We start from the raw sequence: 16,821 nt of genomic DNA on the forward strand, positions 1-16,821 counted from the left end.
TACAATCAAAAAGATTAACACAGTGGGAGAGGGATATAGCAATATAAAAGCAAGGGGACCAACACAAATAGGATGATATGTCACAGGAATTGTAATTGTGCTTACTACTCTCCAAAGGATGATATTTCACAGGAAGAGTAATTGTGCTCACTGCTACTCCAAAGATCTATGCTTACAGAAAGTACTCCACAAAGGTGAGATCTCCACCTGGGGATCCTTCCCTAGGGGCAGTCAGCCCTTAAATGGGGTCTAAGAGAGGTTCAGTCAGGCTCCACCCCTTCACCTGTGCTCCCAGGTTTGACTGGGTTCTTTCCCCAGGTGATCAATCAGTGGTTCAGGCTGTGACTTAACACATCCCTGGAGGCATTCAAGGCCAGACTGCACGTGGCTCTGGGCAGCCTGGTCTGGTGGTTGGTGACACTGCACATAGGAGGGTGGTTGAAACTAGGTGTTCATTGTGGTCCTTTTCAACCCAGGCCATTCTATGATTCCATGAAGATTATGTTCTTTAGAAAATTTCAAGTTTGTGTTAGAAGCTTATAGTTGATTAACTCTTGGCTAATGCAATACATCCATAAGGATGCTAACCCTTGCTGAACTCTAACAAGTGAAGGCAGATCACCTTCTCAGATACTAGGCAAGCCTTATTTTTCAGTCTGTCTGTAAACAAGATGAGCAGCTGAGTTCTTAAGGCCTGTAAAATATTTAAGGCTTATTACTGGGACAGACTAGTGGTAGTCCCACCCATCTGAAAAAATAAAAATAAAGAATAGAGAAAAATAGAACAAACATACCCCACAAAACAACAATAATCTGATATTACAGAAGTTACTAAATCAGTTTAATGATGATTTCAGTTTCTAATTCTGATATCAGAATTTGCTTGCATATTTTCTCTCATTGCAAAATTACATTTTTGAAGCCTATTTTTATTCCACAACATCATAGTTTTCAGCAATTGTTGAAGCTCAATTGCCATAGATAAATTCTGGAGGAAGCCTGGTGGGTGGAGAAACGACTTCTTTAGGCTTAGAGACTGACATCTCTCAACTCTAGCAATGACTTTCTTTAAACAAGGAGCAGAGATTTAGCATAATAAGAAACCAGAGAAGTTTTGCCTAAGAATACCTTATTTTTGAGTGGACACTTGCACAGTAAGTAAAAATGTGTATTTTTAGAATACAAATGAATATAGAATACAAATGAATAAATGTGAAGGAAACCTTACTTGAGATGTTTATGTCAGTAATTTTTTCTTTTTTTAGCTTCCTTCCAATACACTTATGCTGTTCTCATTTTTATTTAACTATTCCAGTAGTTAAGGGGTTTTTTATAGTTTCTCACATTTTGTCTTAGTTACAGTAACTTAGAAGTTCATGCATAACAGCTTTTATTCTGCTGCTTTCTTATGTTTCTGTCTTTGTTTTCTTCTGAAGAAATCTGTGCCATCAACTTGGATCAAGTTAAATGGTACAGTATGTATGTGTATCTGGCTTATCTGTGATAGGGTCCTGGATACTGGGGAAAATGCACCTTTTCATTTTTTGCCAGGCATTCTTGTGTGTAAGCATGACAAAATGCTAAGGATAGGGAAAGAATAAGATTAAGCAAAGTAATTTACTGATATTAAATTTACTGAGCAGTGTGCTACTGAAAAAACATGAAATTAAAAGTGTTGAGAGAGTAAATATTTTTGTTATACACTTCAGTCTTTCCTATGCTTTTATAAATGACAAAAGCACTTTAAGCCCAAAATGCAAGTAGTAAGAAATGTCTTTTTCCTTTTCAGTGAAAAAGTAAAGTTCTATAGTAATATTAGTAAATTTTGTGGAGGTGAATGTAGGTATGAGGCTAACCCATCTGCAGTCAATTCAGTATGTGTTAACCTTTTGGGCAGTTATATGCAGTTAGAATGGATCAATTTACCAAGGGGCTTCTCTGAAGGATTATGCTAGTGAGTGATTTTTAAAATTTCTTTAGAACTATCTTAGATGCAAGAAATTTGCAATGATCTTAACCCTCAGTTTTGCAGTGGGTGTTTATCAGTTCAGACTGTAACTGGCAGTTGGTTTGAGACAACTTGTAAAGAACCAAATAGATTAGACAAAGTACTTTAATGAGAGAGCATTTTAAAACTATTATAAACATTGTTGTCTTTAGACTAACATCAACCCTTTTTTCTTCACAACCAGTTCCTGGATATGCAATGGCATAATACTTGTAGATTATTTGTAATAGTTGAGTATAACCACATATGCTGTTCCTTCTACAATAATTGAAAAGTGATTTTTTTTTTTTTTTTCACTACAATTTAATTCAAGACATTTCCCTGACACTCTGCCCAGATCAAGTTATTTTTTCTATGCTCCATAATTTTGGGAGCAACATGCATATCGCTTCATGGCACTGTCTCATCCTGTACATGATAGTCTTGGGTGATTAATAATGTTTGCCTTGAAACTGTGATGAGTTTCTGCAACTGGGGAGAGAAAAAATAAAAGCAAGTAGAGGAACAGCTTGCAAGTAAAGGAGTTCTAAATTCCTGCAGTTCTGTTTGGGCTGCTAACTGAGAAAAGTGCTTTAAAACTGAAATTTGTTACTGAATTATCCAAAAGTATATTTTTTTTATAATACTTGAGAGGTGATAAGTAGATACAAATAAAGAATACTGCAGTAAGAGAAAATATTGCATTCCTGTAGTTACTGTGTATTAGAAAAGGGGAAAAATGGTACAATGATCACTTTGAAAAAAACTGTAACAACAACAAAGCAGGAAAAAAAAAATGCACCCTGTGATCTGGATTTTACTTCTGATTTAATCTTGAGTAGGGGCAACTGACTTAAAGTCATCATGATAGCATGGCACGAGGTCTTAAATATATTCATACTTTTTATGGCCTCTTTAATTGCTGTAAGCCTATAAGTACTTTTAAGACACTTTCACCATCTGCATGCAGCCAATGTTCATCTTGTTTTTGGACTACAGGAAAAAATCAGAAACATACTTGTTTGTATGTTTCTTTTTTTTTAATATATAATTTGATGTTTTAAAGACATAATTATGAGAGTTCCTTTTCTGAAATGGTTAGAGATGAAATCCAGACAATCTGAAACCTAAATGAAAATACTCTTTTTATTAGTAACATAGTGCTTTCAGTATTGCCAAGTTTTGTAACTCAAAATGTTGAAGGCACAAATTGTTCACATTAGTGAGAATGGTAATGCCAGAGTGATACTGTTATTTATGTCCTCTAAAAAAGAAATCCTTTTTTTTTTTTTTTTTTAATGCAGTAACTATGTTTACAGTGTTTGAAGATCTTGCTATTTGACTATTGAGTATATACAGTAATGCTTTCTAGTAAAAACTGTTTTACAGGTAATTTGAGGTTTCATTTACTGTGGGGGAAAAAAACAAAAAGGTAATAATCTGTACATGAGGACTGAATGGGTGATGTTATTAGAGAATATTCCAGTGGGATATGAGATATGGCTGTAGGAAGAGCCATGGAAGACACAATAAGACAGTAGTCTTTTTTTAATTTGATACAGGTTTTTAATAGAAATATCTAAGTTTTTCCACTTTCTTCCCCCCCGCCCCTGTCCCATTGAGTGCCCTTTCTCTGTGGTCAGTGTAGCAGAGCTTCTGCATCATGGATGTCATATGGTGACAGTGTTATTGATAGGAGTGGGAGGATAGGTATGTTCCTTTCTTCAAAGTAAATGTACTGTCAGAGAATTCTCTTATTTAAGTGAAGAGTCTTGTGTCTATAGCTGCTACTCTTGTTGAAAAGACTGCTTTATTGTTATTAATAGATGCTGAAATATTAATAGGGAAGTAAACATGTTCCTTAAAACTGTGTATAAGGAAATCTGGCTTCTCAGTCTGAAATCCTGGCAAGGGATACAATGAGATTTTTTTAATTGAGAATATTTAGCTGTTCAAAGCTATGGCAAATACAATATAAGCTATGTGAAATGATATCAGTTTTATACCTCTAGCACATGCTACGTAGTTGGCCTGTAGTATCAATTTCAGAACACCAGTGGCATCATGCATTGTTATATGTCAGTTGCAAAAACTGGTGTGCTGATTTGAAGAAATATTTCTTACCTTCTGTATTAATACCACAACCCTGAACTTTAATGTGAATTATTTCATTATTATTTCATTTTTTCAGAAATGAGCTTTTAATTTTTCATCTTTTCCTTGCTGCATTCTCATATCAATGATAATCTAAGATAAATATTTGCATAATGTCTGGTTAATTACATAGTTAATTACAGAAATATATATATATATTTGCTAGATTATAGACATCCAGAGAGAAATATCATCAGGTATTTCAAACTCAGGATCTGAATAGGAGTGAGGGGTAGCATAAAAATTCACAAACTATGGTTAAGTCTTGTGCATGTACTTAATTAATGGGATTAGAACAGTTAATTTTAGCTTGTGCATAATTAGGAGGCAGGGGTCATAGTCTTCAGTTTTGAAAGTTATGCAGGAATACAAGTTGAAGAAAGTAATATTTAGCAAAGGACAATATGGCATAATGTTTTGTTGGATAAATGACTTGTTCATAAAAGAAAAATATTTTGATTTTAGTTTTGATAAAGCCTGGCCAATAGGAGTCATTTTCAAGTTAGTGTGAAGTGGCCTTAAGGTTGTAAATAATACTGTTGGCCAAATCCCAATACTGTGCAGATGAGAAAAGGATGCAGGAAATTCTGTTGTTTATACACGTTTCTGTAACTCTGAGAAGCAAGAGGAGCCTAGAAAATCCAGAGGGTAAGGGGTCTTAAGATTGGATTTAATAATTAATTCTTATATTTCTTTTGGGTTACTATCATGCTGATAGTGGAGAGGAAAACAATCTGCAGTATTCAGTAAAAAATACTGAAGATCAGAAAGCAGCCTTTGAAAAGCAGCTAAATTAGATTTAGCTGTCCCTTCTTTCCTTTTACTGACACCAAGTAACATTAATACTAACACTCTGTTAACCATGTCTTTTCACTTCTTCCCCCCCCACACTCCCCCTTTACTATGGAAAGTATACCTCAATACTGAAATTCTTTTTCGAATCACTCTGTGAAATATGCCTGAAGTAGACAATGCTGGTAAATCCTTAATAGTTTTTAATCACTGATGTTTTAAAAGTTAGTGTCTGAGAACTATTTGCAGCTGTTCATATTGCATGTTATTGTTAGGAAGTGGTCTCAGTATTTCTCTTTTCTAATTAATATAATCCTCGTTTCCTTCGGAAAATATCAGATAGCATAAGAAAAAAAGTGGGAAATACAACATAATCATACTTAATTGAATTATTATTTTTTTAGTATTACAATTTGCTGATTCTGGATAAAGGTGTCTAGTTTGTCATTATTTGAAAGGCTGTACCCCAGATGATGTGAGAATGCATGGACCATCTGTCACCACTGAGAACCAGGAGCCAAATTTCAAAAATAATTCTGATGAGTTCAATAAATGTATATAGCAAGTAGAATTAACAGCCCTCCTACTGAATATACAGTTAGCTGTGTTTTGTCTGTCTTACTTTGAAGTAATTCTTAAAGCCATTTTGTAAGGCAGACTCTAGTATCAGTAATCTTATTGCTATAAGCCTAACTCCTCTTCTAGATTATTTATGTTTAAAAAATTTACATTTCTGAAATATTTTGAATATACTTCTTTACATAATATACTGAAGATAAAATTATTTCCATAGAATTATTGGTATCATCAATTGAAATAGGCATATCTCTCAATATCATTAAATGTTCCTGATAATTCTGCAAAAAAAAAAAAAAATAAAAATTGGAGGAAAAATTAACATGTCTGCCACTTTCATGTATGTGTGTGTAGTATGCTTTGAACTGAGGCCATTCTTTCAAATTAAATATTGACTTTAGGTGGACCTGAGGTATAAATTCATCAGAAAACAAATACTATAAAGTAACTGGTAATGGGTAAACTGAAAGTACTGTCACTGAGTTCAGCAACAAAGGGTGTTGATCTTGGAATCATTTAAACCATACAAATTTACTGTTCTGCTGGTTGGCTAATCTGTTGGCTCAAGAGACTAGCAATTGTGATCCACATTAATAATTCCATCCTAATAACTATTATCCCTTTAGTATCTGCAAAAGATAAATAATAATAATAAAATAATGTTTCAAACTATATTGAGAATAAAAAATACTGCCATTTTTACAAAAAAAAATTTAATTAACACACTTCCTCTGAACGTTCATTGGTGAGTATGTACAAAAATTAAGGGCAACTTTCTATCAGGATAAACTACTAGTGCAGATTTAAATTCATCTTGCTTTATTTGGATTGCTGAAAAATATTGTAACAATGAGGTATACATTTTGAATTTCGGTGTTGCTTTTACTTTTTAAAATATCCATTGCAAGTCACTACAGTGGTACACTTGAATGAAGTATTTAGCAGCAACATTCCAAGGGAAACACAAACCTTACATTAATATTCAGGCTTTGTTAATTATCTATGTAAATGAGCATGTGCTCTGAAGTGTATTGTGCAGCTTTTCAGGGTTTGGTTTATTTTCATCCAATTGCAAACAAACCCCCCTTGAGGGTCCTAAGAGGGTCTTAGCCCTTTAGAGCACTAAAAGTTTTTCTGTACTTTATATATAAATTTTAAAAATGATGTGCAAGCATGAACTTTCTATTCCAAAGATCCATGTTTGTGCAACACAGGACACAACACAGAGGGCTATTTTAGAGAGGAACATTCCGCTCCTCTAGGAAGAGGAAGCAGTTCCTTCTCTGCCTGTAAACTGTTTATATAGATGTGAAAGCTGCTTTTACTTATGTCATTATCATTACTGGGGGCCTGATTATTCAGTACTATTCACTCCCATAAGTGCGATCCATTTCTTAAGTAGGTGTCAGTAGATCTAAAGGTAATTATTCTTCTGTGATAGAGTTTCTAGAGAAAACTGCATCTAGAAGCAGTGGTTCTAAAGGACGTACCTTGGAAAACAGAGATAAAGACTTTATTTGCATTTATATTAAACTATGTTGTAGCAAAATAGAGAAAACAACAAACTCTTGGGTAACACTGAAATTGAAATAATCAATTTCAGTTGAAATTGAAATAATCAATTTCAGTTTGTGAGTTTTGTTTTCCTAGCATGGATTGATTTGTAGCTCATGTGCCTATATAGAGTCCATCTCTGTAATGATTGCCTGTTCCTTGCCCTTACTCTTCAATTTCTCAGCTTTGAATCTTCTGCTTTAAATCAATGAGTTACAACTGTAATTGCAAACTAAACATTAATCTCATATTTGCAAGAGCTGCTTTAAAGTTAAAGTTTTTCCTACATTTTCTAAACAGATCTTTATTACAGTTAAAAGTTATTTCGGGATAAGCTTATATATAATAAAGAGAGTATGCAAGTTAGTTCCTAAATACCACTTCTATTGTTATTATAATCCATTCCTGTTGCACAAACCTTTTTGGAGGGCTTGGACTTGGTCTTTAATTTTCTAAGTTGTTTAAAAAAAAAAAAAAAAAACATTTTCCTGTGACTTTTTTATGGAGTATTAACAGGATTGTGCAAGTCAATTTGTTCCTAATTTTACTGACATAACATAGAGGTATATTAACATATAGAAAATGAAATGTTATCTAGAAAGTAATTTCCTGTTAAGGCATGATAGAAACCATATTCCTTGTTCATCTGGAAAAGCAGGTTTCTGAGCTAAGTACGCTTTTATTCCTGTTCCATTTTTAGTCTATGTGGTAATATATCATTGGCTGATTTATTGTGAAAATGATCCTCCCTGAACAGCCTGATTCTCTGGGCTCATGCTGCTTCTAGGTCTGATTTACATTAGGTTAAATGAGAGAAGTTTCATGCCAGATCCCATATTTAATGTCAATCACATAACTGGAGGAATACTAGGGAAGAATACCAGGCAAGAAGTGCCCAGAAAGCTCTTCTTGTTTTTGCTTTAATGCTTTTTAACCTATTTGCAGTTTACTTGAATGCTTCTCCTTAACTTTGGTAGGTATCATTTTTGGCAAAAGGATGGTAGCTTCTTCTGACTGGAGTAAAATATTCAAAATAAATTTTGTAGTGGAGCCAGGATCAGTAACTTTGTATGCAATTGATTTTTACCTCTTTTGGTGTTACCTACCTCTATAGGCAGTGGGAAGATAAAGATATTCATGCTTCTCTATGTTTGTGACCATTACCACATAATACACAGTACTTCATGGATTATTTTATATAATTCTTGTAACAGTGGAACTATGGCCTTTGTGATGATATATATTATCTCTTAGTACATTTCTTTCATATTTGTGGAGTTTGAATCATCATAAAATAATGTGACACCATTAAAAACCACCAACCCTTGAACTACTAAAAGACAAAAGATTATTAATGTTAATATACTACAATAGTTAAGGATAACTGAAACTAATTACATGTAAATGTCCAAGAATTAATCCCCTTAAAGAAAATTCTGTAAAGACCTAATGGCTTCTAAAACTATTCCGATTAAACTGAGTGAATCTCTGTACAGCAGAATTCTGTTAATTATTATCCAACTGAACTGGAGTGGTTGAGCAAGCTGAAGAAATAGGCTCTGACCCAGAGAAAACAAAATATTCTTGAGCATTCTTATGTGGGTGGGAAATTGCTCAGTGTCACTCAGGAAACTGGTGAGTGTTTTGAACAAAAATTGTTTTGTATCTTAACTGTTGGATTGTTTTATCTGGAAAAAAAGTGTCAGATATCTGTGATTAATTTTGTCCTTCTCCCAGTATTATGAAATTGCTTTTGAAAGTAGGTCATGTTTTTCATATGAAAAGATCATGAATAATTACAAGTATAACATAATGATTTGTTATCTTATATCATTATATACTTCCAAGGTATTGCCGAGAGCTTTTTAAAAAAGCAGGATTTTAAACTTTTTTTTTGGCGGGGGGGATATTCAGAGCTTTAATCTTCACACTGGAAATAATGTCCACTCAGTGTTTTGTTACAAGGGAGGGGAAAATGCCTATAGAAGAAAATGGACCTATACAGATAAAACTCATTTTTTAACACAGTAATATATAAAATGTAAAGAGATGTGATATAAACTTGTGATACTTTTAATTATCCAACAGGTTGCATCTGGAAACAGGCTCAATCCAACCTGGCCTTCAGGAGCTCTAGGTATGGGACATTCAGACTTCCTCTGGGCAACCTGTTTCAATGCCTCACCATCCTTTTGAAACTCAAAGAAGCCCACTAACCTGATTTATAGGACAATCTGAGGAAAAAAAGTAAACCAGATCTTCTCTTAAGCTCTCAGAGCTGTCTGGGAGTAAGTGAATATCTTACATTCTGGCTGTAAACAATCACAAACTACAGAGGTTCTCACAAAATCACCAAGATAAATTTAACATTTTTCCTACTCATCTTAAAATGCTATATTGTATATTGCTGAGGTTATGAATGGCTGATAAAGGAAACTAATTATTGAAAACCAAACCACAACACAACAATCTTCTGTTTGAATAACTTACCATAAACTTATTTAAAGCTTTCTTGAATATGTTTGTTCCAGTTACTTCAGATTCGTTTATAGGCTTACTAAATTAAAATGAAGGAGACTTAGTTTTCTCCTTCAATTTTTACTTATTCAGTTGAATTTAGTGCTTGCAAGTCTTAAAAAGATGTCTAGAACAGATTATGAATATCATGCCTAAAGGTAGATCTAGCCTTGTGAACGATGAATGTCTTGGATATGTACTCCCATACATTTCTGAAGCCTTCTACATTTCTTTCTGGGAGAGAGGGAGCTTTCCCTCAAAAGTTCAGGGAAAATCCACAAAAAGTGATCAATATTGCATCAAACGGCTATCAAAATTAACCTATGGTTTTAGGCAGCTTTACTCATCACGAGATCCTGATTATTTTCAGCACAATAATAACCAAAGAAATTTTAATTATACAGTAGCAACTCTTTGTCTTGTCAGTTATCCTTGCAAAGGGAGAAATCTCTCAAGGTGACAGAGTAATCAGTCAAACTGGGAAGACAGGAAGCCAGTCCTGTCTAAAAGTATGGAAGAATTTTGAAAAAGGAATAGGTACAAGTCCAAATGGTCTAACCTCTAAGATGTTTTTTCCCTCAGACATTGACCAGTTGTCTGATGTAACCACAATTATAAAAGTTCTGTCTATCCTGCTGTAACTCTTCTCAAATATGGTTTGCTGTTAAACTGGAAGTGAACCATGGTGATACTTCTATGAAATAAGAGCATTTATTCTGTTCATGCATCTGTTGATGTCACAGTAGTAAAAATGGATACTGTTGAAAGATGGAGAGATGTCTTCTCAAAAGCAGAAAATCATATAAAGTTTGCTGGACTGGTCATTAACAAAAATCACTTTCCATTTTCAAAGTGAGAATATTAAATTGTTCAGAATTAATACATTTTCAGTTGACTAATAAAGACTAGGTGCCTATACTTGGAATAAGTGGAATTAGATTAGAACTAAGGTGACTTGGCTACTTGTGTAGTCCATAAATTTACACTAGATTTTGTGTACCTCTTTAAATGCATCTAAAACACTGTTTGTTCAATCATATCCTAATTACCTGGTAACTTGAATTTGCCTTATTTTTTAATCATTTTTTATTCTATTAAAAGCTAATAAGTTCAGTGGTGAACCAGCTAATCAAACTTGCCACAGAAACCACAAATAGCTGATGTATGGGGTAAGGCTTGATTTGGCTTCTGTCTAATACTAGGTTTTCCTTGAGCTTGTCTAGGAAACCGGTGACATTCTATACTCCTTGCGTACTCTTGTTGTACACTTTCTTTCCATGTGTAATGACTAATAAATTAGTATCAATACTACAGGCTTGTGCATAGAGAAGTTATGGTTAAAATGTTGTGAAGATTTGTAATCAAATAAAACATTCATGTGGGAAAGAAAATACTGTAAACAATTGAAGTATTTCTGAGCTTTTTGTGGACTAGTAGTGGTACTAAATGACAACAGCTCTATACAAATTCATGTTGTCCATATTCGACACTAAGTATTTGAACATAACTTCAGAGACATAAAGAAATATAAGCTTGCCTCTGTAAAAGAATTCGGAAGATACTAAAATGATATGTAATGACTAGTGTTAACCAATAGGCTCAAATCATATTGAGTATATAATACTGGCTCTCATCCTGAAGAAGTCTACAAACTGCTTATACTAAAAGTGACAGCCAAAAAGGAAAAGGAGTAGGATTTGTTCAGTCTTTAGCCTTATTATAATCTGTGACTACCTTCCAAGTTGTCTTTTTATGAATCTGTATGTGCATGGTATCTCACTCTATTGTAAGATATAAAATATATTCCTGCATTTAAAAAGACACAAAAATAATGAAATACCACTGTCATGGTTTTGTAATGTAAATGTACCATTTTTACAGTAAAACCTATTCATTACTAGGGAAAAATAGTAAAAGAGAGCAGCAGGTAGGATTGCAGAGAAGTGAAGTCTGTTTCTCTTCTGGCACATCCTTTTAAGATGTAGAAGTCCCATGCCCGGAAGTGTTCAAAGCCAGGCTGGATGGGGCATTGGCAACCTGATCTAGTAATCCCTGCCAGTGGGAGGGATGGTGGAATTAGGTAATCTTAAAGGTTCTCCTTCAAACACTGTAATTCTATGAAAAAGAACTATAGTGATTTATTCGGAACAGGAATTGCTGAGAAAACAGTTGACAACAGTAATGTAAGAGTAAAGTAATTATTTATTTTGAGAGAATATCACACTCCCTTCCTGCCCCCACCCCCCCACCTTCCCCCATTCAAGTTATGACTGTTTCTGAGTGCTATGAAAACCTGTGTGGATTTCTCAAATACCTAATAATTTTTTGAGTGTATGTAGCATCTTTTCTTTTCAAAGGGATACTTAATTAACTTTCTAACCAGCCTCTTTGCTTTAGAAAAATGTTAGGAGTTAATTTATTGATTAAAAGTTTATTCCATCTTCTGGAAACTTTTCAACTGATTTGAAGGCATATAAGGCATGAAAGAAGGCAGGTATACAATAGTGCTGTTTGTTATTTGGTTTTTATTCTGCAAGCACATGTCCTGAACTCATACTGGGTCTTTCACCAACCAGTAGCCTTAAGTCTTTCTCTGTGGGGTTTCTTTCTCATCACTGTATTAATACTCATCATCTGGTCTCTCTTTGGGCTCTCTGGATGTCAGCCTTTCTCTCAGTACTCTGATTACACCACCCTGCTAACTAAACTAATTGATTCTCTCTGATCTTGCACATTCTATTGTTGCTTTCTGCTTGCTGTTTGATTCAAATGTAGCCAAATAGTGAAAAACTAAATATTTCATCACATTTATACTTTCAAATTTTAACTGGCTTGTGCAGAGCACATATTGATTTCTTTGAGTTTCTCTTGCATCCTGCATGTGCACTTTAAGAACTTTTTTCTTCTTCACTTGCCAGCATTTTGATTTCTTGGAAAGAAGGAACAAATAAACTTGCAGTAATAGAAGTAGAAAAGTTACACAACTGAACATATGTTGTCAATGTGCAATCAAGGTTCATATCTCAGTATGTTAGAAAATGCATTTCTTTCTAAAATCTGTGTACTTGATGTATGGATGAGTGTGTAGGCCCTCACAGAAGCTATATAAACGTAATCTCATAAAAATATCAACTTTTATCCAATTGAAGATTTGAGGAGTGTAGCTGGCTTAAATATATCATTGTGTGCTTTGTGGTGATTTTTGCTGTTTGTCTGTCTGTTTTGCATTTGAAATGGAAGAAAAATAAGTAAAAAGCAATAAACGTATTACTCCCCTTGAATAATAAGTAAGGATAACTCGGCTGTTTTTTGTTGGTGGGGTGTTTTTTGTTGTTGGTTGTTGTTTTGTTTTTTGAAACAATCAGTCTGGGTTTATCTTTCAATCATTGCAGCCTGAAAATGGTTTAAAGAAGAAAAAAGTTTAGAAATGGGGAAATGGGATCTGGGCCTAAAGACAGAGCAGCATCAATGATCTTAAAAGGAAACTTAATTTTACTAAATATGATATTGGAATTCAAGATAACACAATATAATACAAATTGTGGTTGTGATTTCAATTTGATTCCAAAAATGTACTTAACAAACTTGAATTACTGAAGTGATGCAGTGGGAGAAATTTTTATTTTTGTATGTCTTACAGATTTTACAATCAAACAAAAGGAAAAAAGAAATGAAAAGCAGCAAAACCTGTAAGACATTTCTCTTCACGAAAATAGAAATGCAACTTTATATGATTTTTGCAGTTTAATTGTTTTTAGTTATCAAAAAATAGTAGAAACTATAGGAATTTTTAAGTGAGTGAGTGTTGCATCAAATATTTTATATTTAAAAAAATGTGGCTACATAAGTGTAAAAGGGAAAAAAAAATGTCCAGATAATTTATGACAGGAAATAATTTGCATCGCATGTGTCTTTATTTCAGGATGTTTTTTGGCTGATTTCTAGTTTTGACACATGTAAGGAATATAATGCTTGGAGACAACATCATCTGCTTAAAAGTATAACAGTATTAAACCATATGGTATATTTTATAGCTATGGAAAAAAAAAATAAACGCAATGATCCTTGGCTATACATTCAGAAATATTGAAATCACCACCTTTAATTTTCAGTATTAAAATAACACTTTTCTTAACTTGCTCAGACTCAGATTGTTGTAATATGAGAATGTGCATACACTGTCACTGTCCATTGAAATCTCTAGTATTTACAGGAAAAATATACCCTGTAAGTCGCACTTTAATTTACGTGCTCGTTACCTATTGAGGGTAAAAAAAATAATAAAAGCATACACCTACCCAAAACCAAAGAAAGATCAAACAAAGGCTCAATCCTCTTCATATAGACTAGTCTAACACAACAGTACATAAATTCATTACTTCATGAATTTCTGTAGCTAATAAGTTGTCTGATTTTCAGTGAGTGCACCTACGAGCAAAATAGTTTCAGAGATAATGATGTCAGGGCTCACTCTTTTGCTGTTTCTACAGCTTTGGTGTTGCCAGTAAGCCTCAGCAATACAGTTGTAATTTCAAAGCTTTTTGAGTATGTTGACCTATTTGTACTTTTCAGATTGGAATTTAAACTATACAATATCAGGAAGTTTGTGAACAGTGCTTTTACAACGAAACAAGAGAGAAGCTACAGAGCTCAGCTGGCTGCAGGCAAAAATAGCTGCGGAGTGGCCCTTACCTCCCTGTCTGCTGTGCCGTTCATATATGTGGTATGCTCATCCAGATAGTTCTGGTCCCAGGTGCACGCATGAGCTTTGTGCTCAGCAGGATCTCCAGTGTAAAGTCACATACATCCAGATATTTAGGGCTGATTTTGAGGTTGCAATGAACTTTGACAGGCAAGGCGATTTGAAAGTTGTGAATAGAACAGGGTCTGTTTTGAATAGAATCTGTTTTGCCAGTGGATGTCACTGTACATCTCCTTGCATCCTGTTAAAGCAAATCATCAGTCCCATTGTGCCATAACCATTCCTGTAACCAATTACCTGTTCTTAGGATTTTCTGCAGAATGACCAGCCGCCTGACTTCTCTTTGCCTCAGGTTTTGTGGGCTTTTTGTGAGTAGGTGCACATTCTTAGATTAAATTAAATCATCAATAAATTTTTGGTCTGTATTAATTCCCAGACATTTCTGCTGTTTACTTGTCAATTTTTATTTTATTTTTTCACCCTGTTCTCTAGCCACAGGATCAAACAATCGCACATAGCATACAAGTCTGCATAGGCATGGTATGGCTCAGTGCTTCAGTGCTATTTTCACACCTCTAAGCTCTGCTTTATCAGCTGGACCAAGTCACAAGCTCCTGATGTGTAGACTTTCCCTATATTTTTTGTGCTGGTATGGCTGTAGCTTTACTTCTTGCTAATTTCCCACTCACTGTGCACTCCCACATGCGACCCACACTTCTGCCAGCAGAGAAGAGCAGATGAGAGGATTCAATTGATATTCTAGCCTATGCCACGCTCTTGTTACTAATCCCACTATTTGTTACCTGTGGATGTCCATACAAAGCCCACAGCTGCACAAGGGTTTTCTGTCCTGTAGTAGCAGTTTTCCAGTTAGAATCATTTTTAAAATCAACTAACTCAAACCACCCAGAAGCCGAGGGGAAAATAAATACATAAATAGATCACGCGCTTCCAGCTATGACAGAGCTTTACAAAAGATTCTTGTTTCCCTATGGAACTGATATGTCTGTTTTATATAAGTTCAAACAGTTTTGCACCTCCTGGAGTAAACGAAATTTACTTTTTGTTGCATTTTTCTTGTTTTAGAAATAACTGCAGCAACATTATGTAAGGTTCTGACGTTTCCTGTAGTACTTATGAAAGAAGATAATCATTTTGGACTTTTTTAAAATTTCTATTGCATTTACAGCTTATACTAAAGAAAATTAACTGGTTTCATCTGAAGCAGTTACTTTCTGTAAAGAGATAGAATCCCTTTTTAAAAAAAATTTGGCTGGGGCTTTCATAACTAGGAGATGTAACTGAAAAGTAAGACACACAGTTAGAAAAAGGGTGCTAATATGGTATCTACAAGTTGATAAGTCTTGCAGTGGAACTCATGGAAAACTTGAGTTCAATGAACAGGTATTAACACAAGTGAAGTACAATAATTATTTTCAATTCTAGTGATTTTGTCTCATTTGTCACCAGTAGCTAATATATTTATCTTTGCCCATAACAATAGCCTGGATTGACAAATCAGAAGCTCCTTTTTCATGTCTGTTGTTTATGAACATTCTTTAAATAAGCAAAATTGCAATATAATGTGGTTTAAAGCATATTTCTTGTTTTGTCTGCCAAATGTCTGTAACATTTTCCTTCTTGTATCAACCAGATCTCTTTTATGCAGTCTTAAGCCCTCTCAAACAATACTATAAATGTTGCTTTCTACACCTTGGGCATTCTTTAGATTACTCAGTTAGGAAGATTACTTTAAGAGGGATTCTGTGTTACTTCTCCTCCCTGAATTATTAAACAGGTGGAACTACCAGAAGATTTCACTGGAAAGAAAACTCCACTTTCATCTACTTTCCAATTATCTACTATTAAGTATATTATGCTCATTGAGTTCCACATGCTGAGCTAGCTAGTCTGCTGCTGCAAACTCAAGCTGGTTGCTGTTCAGGGTTGACTTCTTTCTTATGTTTAGAGGACTCTGTAACAATAATAATATGAATCTTCTTTGTCTGTAGTCTAGTTAAGAAATATTCTCTTTCCAACGTAAGTTTAAATTAGAATTTTTGGAGCAGTTAGAACCTTGGGTTTCTGCATAATGTGTGTTGAGTGACATCAGCAATAGTTTGAATCAAGTGTCTATCTGCTATATATTAGCATCATCAACCCTACTATCACTAAGAAATAATGAACAAAGCCATTTTCTGTACCTATCTGTATTCTAAAAGTTTAGAAATCAATAATAAAGAGTTAATAAATGCAGTCAGATTTTCTAGATTTCTCACTGTTTAGATGGATCTTTTTGGCTTTATAAATGTATTCATAAATCAGCGCTAAGAATCTTTTATTTGGTGTTTTATGTATTTCTTATCTTTAGATATCTAAAACGCTGTCCTACATCCTGCAGTCTTACAGTTCTTTGTAATTTGATTACGTTAACTGAAAAACACATAAGGAAGTTAAGGCACATGTGAACGTCCTCCATTCCTCACCACCTCAGACTAAGTCAGCACTACTATTTTCTGGAGAAAGTGTAATTACTTTT

General features: G+C 34.2%; 1 protein-coding gene across 7 annotated transcripts in view; it reads left to right on the top strand.

Moving 5' to 3' along the window:
* The first annotated feature begins 1,013 nt into the window (after positions 1-1,013).
* CCDC102B (coiled-coil domain containing 102B) overlaps positions 1,014-16,821 on the top strand; it is a 116,176-nt gene continuing 100,368 nt past the window's right edge. For 3 of the 7 annotated variants that reach the window (XM_015855189.2, XM_015855193.3, XM_085537554.1), the window contains exons 1-2: positions 4,681-4,789; positions 9,152-9,200. The gene's annotated coding sequence lies outside the window, so the exon portion shown is untranslated. Of the gene's footprint in view, positions 1,155-4,680; positions 4,790-8,665; positions 8,699-9,151; positions 9,201-16,821 lie in introns of those variants that run through there. The other 4 variants (XM_085537551.1, XM_015855190.3, XM_085537553.1 and 1 more) reach the window with 4 other exon arrangements.

This window comes from Coturnix japonica, chromosome 2 (genome assembly GCF_054131305.1).
Source record: "Coturnix japonica strain WE chromosome 2, WE-NBRP24, whole genome shotgun sequence".
NCBI classification, from domain to species: Eukaryota; Metazoa; Chordata; class Aves; order Galliformes; family Phasianidae; genus Coturnix; species Coturnix japonica.